This window comes from Zootoca vivipara, chromosome 14 (genome assembly GCF_965207765.1).
Source record: "Zootoca vivipara chromosome 14, rZooViv2.hap1.1, whole genome shotgun sequence".
Taxonomy (NCBI): Eukaryota; Metazoa; Chordata; class Lepidosauria; order Squamata; family Lacertidae; genus Zootoca; species Zootoca vivipara.
In genome coordinates, this window is record NC_142597.1 from 13648602 (window position 1) to 13654756 (window position 6155).

Below are 6155 nucleotides of genomic sequence, written 5' to 3' on the forward strand. Positions count from 1 at the left end.
ATATGCATATCTGGTGTAGGAAAACTGAAGATCAAATTACCAGTGATGTCTGTAGAAAGCCAGGAATGGGGAGCCTGTGGCCCTCAATATCTCTCTGGCCCTCAGAACTCTCCCTAGGCCGCCACCCCCACTCTGAGCCCATCCTTGTGTGCTTTTGCCTGGCTGGAAATGTGATAATACCTGCTGCCTGACTGAATAGAGAGATATGGGCACTTGCATACAAACCTCTAGCACCTGCATGGCCAGAATGTAGCAAAGATGAAAGCCACACCCTTTGACCACACCCACCACTGGCATGTGGCCCCCAGAAAGTTGCTCACGGAAGAATGTGGCCCTCAGGCTAAAAAAAGGTTCTCCATCCCTTGGTTTAAGCCTAGGTCTGCCCCCCATCGTGTTCAAAATGTGGGATGGGGCTCAGTGTTGTGGAAAGTGAGTGTGCATTTGAGAAGATCCCACACCATTCCCATGGCTTGCCTTCCCACAATCCATCACCAGATCTCTTTGCCCAGTCGGCCTCTGATTCTGAGAAGAGTGGGAAGATAACTGTCGTGAGGGGAAGATAAGCTTGGAGAATTGAGGGTGCCGATCTTCCATGCATCCATTTGGCTCTCAGAATAAGTATTTCATCTTTAGCACTGCAGGTTGTTTAAAGTGGGGAACATTATTATTATTATTATTATTATTATTATTAAAGCTTTTCTTGGTTTACCAAAGCATGTGCCTTGTCTCTTTTTTTCTGGTTTAAAGACTTTTCTACAAATCAGTTGCATTATATATGAGACATTAGTTTTGTATTCAGTATGGAGTCGGGGAAGAAGAGAGAGAGAGGAGAGGAGGTGTGGGGTGGTGAAACTTATATTCTTTTGTATAGTGTACATGTGGGTTTTTTGGGGGGTTGGCCAGTGTCAACTGGGCAGGTTCTCTTTCTATTTGCTTCTTACCTTTTCTTGGTAGTGAGAGGGATTGGGGGGCCCAGGGTATGGTTGTCTCTAGTTGGCTGAAGCGAGGTTTGTTTGCATTTGTGAGGGCAGTGGGTGGGATTGTTGGGTCAGGTAAGCCATATTGATTTGTATGCTGTTGGTGGGTTGTCTCGTTGAGCCATGCATGTGATAAAGGGGAGCCATACTGGGATGAAGGCGTCCTCTTCTATCTGTCCCAGTGGGGTGGGGAACTTTTTCAACCCAACCGTTGCTTTCCTGTAGTCTGAACTTTCCAGGGCCCTCATGTAAGTGGTGGGTGAGGCCAAAGGCAAAGTGTGCAGATCAACCAGTGTGGGTTTACCTCTGTTCTGGAGATAAGTTCCAGCCATGCAAAAGTCAGGCCCTGCCATGAACATATACATCCATACAGGCGAGAAAGTTGATAGCACTTTGAGGATTGATTGATTGAGTGATTGATTTGCCCAGGGAGTAGAAGTATTGCAGATGCAACTAAAAAATATTTTTAAATATACCTTTCCCAAAAAACCGGAAGCTTTTCTATTAGGACTTATAGGACAAGAGATAGTGAAAGGGGATCAAGTATTATTTATGTATGCAACAACTGCGGCTAGGACTTTGTTAGCCCAAAAATGGAAAACCCAGGAGTTACCGACGATTGAAGAGTGCCAGACGAAAATGATGGACTACGCGGAATTAGCAAGACTGACTAGCAGGATCTGAAACCAGGAAGAGTCAAAGTTCCAAGAGGATTGGAGTAAATTTGTAGACTATATGGAGAAGAACTGTAGAAGTTTAAAGACACTTGCAGGACTGAAATAAATCCTACGAATTGACTTTAGGTAGGAATAGAGAAACTGTGAGACAGGAATGGATAAGAAAACCGATTGGGGGGAAGGAGGGAAGTCAAAGCTCAGCAGAGCAAAGAAAATTGTAATAATTGATAAGATGCTTAGAAGAAAATTTTTGTGTTTATTATGTTTATTACGTGTTGTTGTGTTTGTGGTTGTTTGCTTTGTTTTTGTCTAAATGTGTTTAATTGGAAAATTTAATAAATTGTCTTTTTTTAAAAAAAGAAGTATTGCAGATGCAATAGAATGTGTGTGGGGGTGGATGGCCATTGTATTAGTATTGTGGTTGCCTACTGGCCAGTGCCAGTGACATCATTTCTCCTTCTACTTACTTCTGGTTGTATGTGGGTGAAGCTACCACAAGCGAAGCTCCCATAGCCATAGCACATATTTGCATGCAAAACTTCAGTTGTATGAGGGATTACTCTTTGTATCTCGACCCTGTTACTGGGCCTCTGTTTGTTTTTAATATTCAAGTTATTTCATATTGCGAGGAAACCTAGGCCTTTATTTTTCTAAGGGAATGTCAGGAGGTATTTTCCTTGGCTCATGACAGCGCGCTCTGCCGTTGCCATATAGTTCACATGCCAGAATGAATGTTCTTGGCATTTTTTGCTCTTAGGGGATGGCAGGAGGTATTGTTTTGGCCAAAGGTATGGAAACAGCCACTTCACATCCATATGAAAGAATGCTTTGCTTCAAAAGGGGAGCCTAGCTGTCTGTAACAGAAATCTACAGGCTAGAGTGAACCACAATGGTGACCTAGTTTGCCCTCCTATCAGAGATGTTTCATTTACCACTCCAACCTTCAATTCCTGCCATTTCTGATGGAATTTCAACACGTCTTGGGACTTTCAGCAAATTCACAGAATGTCAAGGCTGGTGAAAAATGCAGCCTACTAACTGAACAGGGTTGCTTCTCCCCACCAGCAAGACTGCTGAGGCTTTTACCTCTGCATGAAAGGCAGAAACCAGGCAAAGCCTTTCCTTGCATGCAGATTCAGCAATGGGACAGGATTTCTGCCTGCCATCCAGTTGTTAGATGTGTGGAATTTCTGCCAGGGGCATGGGAGAATGAGCTATATGCACTGGGCATAGATTGAAAGCATGTTGGAAGATGAACACATGGTCAGGTTGACTATAATGCTGCCATTGAGTGGGCTGGATGGTTGTGCCGCAAAGAATATATCCAGGAACATAGGATGCTGCCTTAAACAGAGTCAGACCGTTGGTTCTTCTAGCTCAGTACGGTCTGCACCAGGGATTGAGAACCTGTGGCCCTCCAGATGTCATTGGATCACCATATCTGATCATGGACCATGCTGATGAAGGGGGCTGGAGTCCACCAACATCTGGAGGGCTAGAGGGTTCTCCATCTCTGATCTACAATGACCAGAAACAGCTCTCCAGGATTCCAGACAGGGGTCTTCCCCAGCCCCTGCCTACCTGGAAGTGCCAGGGGTTGAATCTGGGACCTCTTATATGCAAAGCATGTACCATTGAGCTATATTCCTTCCCCACATTTCTATAATGTGCCAAACTCCAATAGATGCAGTCTCACAACTTCCCTGTTGAGCACACCAACTCTTGTTGATCCCGGGATACTTGATGGGGTTGGGAAAGTAGTGAATATGTTCTAGAAATCAGGTTCTAAATCAGGAAGAAATAATGGCATCTACCCTACATCTTGAGTTCAATCATGTAAATAAATAATCTTTTTATTTTTTGTAAACGTGCTCCCTTATTATAATCATTTTGTTCATTTAGTATGAAGTATGAAGGTAAAGCATGGGGCTCAACTTTCCTCTGAGACCCATGTGTTACCTTTTTGCAAAACATAAACTATTTGGGGGAAGCAGCAGTAGGGTGGCAGGAAGCAAGGAACGGATCAGTCGTGAGTTGTGGGATACGTGAACAGGGAAGGACAACAATCACCAAAACTCTATCATTTGAACACTGGAGCCTCCGGCAGATACAGTGCATGGTTTAAAATATTATTTCATTTTGCTTGAGGACTAGAATTATATTGTGTGTGTGGTTTTTTAAAATCATGGTTGGTGGTAGTGTCAAGAATCCATACAGCAACATGCATTTCTGCAGGAAATTCTATGTGTGCAGCACTGCAGAGTTTATGCACATGTACATGTGCAATTACAATGGAAATGTGTACATTAAACCATGTGAGAAAGAGTTCTCAGGTCTTTTGTGCAAGTTCACCCTATCCGATATTCTGTCTCACACTGCATTTACTTTTACTGCTTTAGAGGAAAGCTGAGCAGGGGGAAGGCACAAAATATTAGGGGTGAACAGTCCTTCCTTAACATCTATATGCTGGAGCAGATATGTGATGCTGTGGGCTCCCCTTGCCATAACATACCTGGGACATGTAATTTTTGAGGTTTGCCATGTGCACCCTTGGGAAGGGACCAAGGTGGTAGAGTAAATGCTTTATTTGCAGAAGAGCCTATATTCCACCCCTGTCATATTCAGGTAGAGCTGAGCAAGTTCCTTATCTGAAATGCTGATGAACCACTTCCAGCCAGTGGAGACTAAGGGTTAAGGGTAGCTAAAGTGTTGCCCTCCAGACATTGTTGAATTTATGGCAGGAATGCAGAAATGCACAATGTGTGGAAGTTTAAGCTTTTCTCCATGCCTACAATTCTCAGCTGCCCCCAAGCAGCATGGCCAATGCTCGGAGATGATGGGAGTTTATATTGCAACAACCTCTGTAGAACACCACGTTGGCTATCCCTGGTGTAGATGCAACTGAGCTAAACGGACCAGCTTCCTACACTGATCTCAATATAGAACATTTGGACAGAAATAAGAAGAAACAAAACCCAAACTCCTAACCATCCAGCCCCGCTTGCTACACCTTATGAAATATAGGAAATGGATGTGTCAGTCAGCCATAGGTATGCCTACATCAGCTGGTTTGATGTTCAGGCATTATAATGGACCCCAAAGCAGGAAGGTTTTGTGCTCAGGTACTGCACACACCTGGGCACAGGTAAGGGCCACTGACACACCATTACAATGTATCCTTTTCCTATTCACCTCTACTTTGAATGCTCACACAGCTGTAACAGCATACATCACAGCACAACCCATTACCCTTCATAGGAACTGCAATATTGATCAAAGGCAATACTGCACCAGAGATCCCACAGCCCGGCGAAACGTTCTCCAAGGAGTCACTTGTGGAAAGACAGATCTTACCTTCCACCCCTCAGCTCACCCATACCTCTAAGCACACTCTGATTTGTCCGGCAAAGAGACATCGAAGAAAAACAAGAGGAGGCATTTGTCTTTTATTAGGATAATTAATTCAGGCAAATTACCTGGACTGGTTTTAATTACTGAAATATCTCAAACGAGCTTGCACCTGTCTGACTTCAGGCAGCGGATCTGTCCCCAAGGACAACCAGAAGCAACTTCTCTGAATCCTAAACTGCAGACAGAAGCTTGGGGCTCTGTCCAGCATACGACACATTGCTTTTAGCATGATCAGAGCCCCTTGGTGACTGGAGGAATCCCTCGTAGAGCTCCAAGACTTTCTCACAGAAGGAACATGAGGAGGCTTAGACTGTAAAACAGGCCACCATCAATTCTAGGTCCGCCAGAGCCCTTCTGAGAGGGTCTCATGGTCCCTCGGGGACTATATCTTTCTACCGTTGTATAGAGAGACTTCTCCGACCACACAATCTAGATGCTCTCATCAACCTCTCCCCTTTTGCTCTTCTGAACTGAAGCGTAAGAAAGGCAGCTCAGTGCAGCTCTCCTGTCGCAGTTTGAAGAGCAAATATTTTCCTACAGGTTTGCTTGTCGACAGGCTGCTCGCTTCACAGGGGGGGGGGAAGAGGGAGCGGGAAAGCAGCAAGGTGAAAGAGCTTCAGCTCAGGTTGAGCACCCTGAGGGAACCGGGAAAAGAAGGTGCAAAGAGAGAGAGAGAAAGAGAAAGAAGGAAGAGGGGACGAATTCACCTCAGCGGCTTTCCCGTCTGAAAGCTGAAGTGCTCACTTACCTCCTGCTCTGTCGGTGAATTCTTGTCCGGTCTCAGAGCCTCTCCTGTTCAAATCACGCCTCTAAGGCACCAGACACTTTTTCTTAACGTTTCCTTCAAAGCAGAACCCACCCCCCCAGCCCACCATGGCTCTTTGCCCAGTCGTTCTCCATGCGGAGCCAAGAAAACCTCACTCAAGGAGAAAACAAAATTACTTGGGAATGATGCGAGCAGGAGGGATGGTTCTCGTCTTGGGTTTTTAGGCTCCGTACCATCCGGGTATACAGCAGAGGAGGACTGTATAAGAGGGGAGAGAGAGAGAGACAGGGGTGTTGGGGGGAGAGAAAGAGAGCTCTAAAATTG

At 45.1% G+C, this 6155-nt stretch overlaps 1 protein-coding gene across 1 annotated transcript in view; it reads right to left on the bottom strand.

Moving 5' to 3' along the window:
• The window catches only part of CDON (cell adhesion associated, oncogene regulated), a 120556-nt gene extending 114688 nt beyond the window's left edge, over positions 1 to 5868 (bottom strand). Inside the window, exon 1 of the mRNA XM_060268305.2 lies at positions 5814 to 5868. The gene's annotated coding sequence lies outside the window, so the exon portion shown is untranslated. The remainder of the gene's footprint in view (positions 1 to 5813) is intronic.
• Between the last annotated feature and the right edge of the window lie 287 nt (positions 5869 to 6155).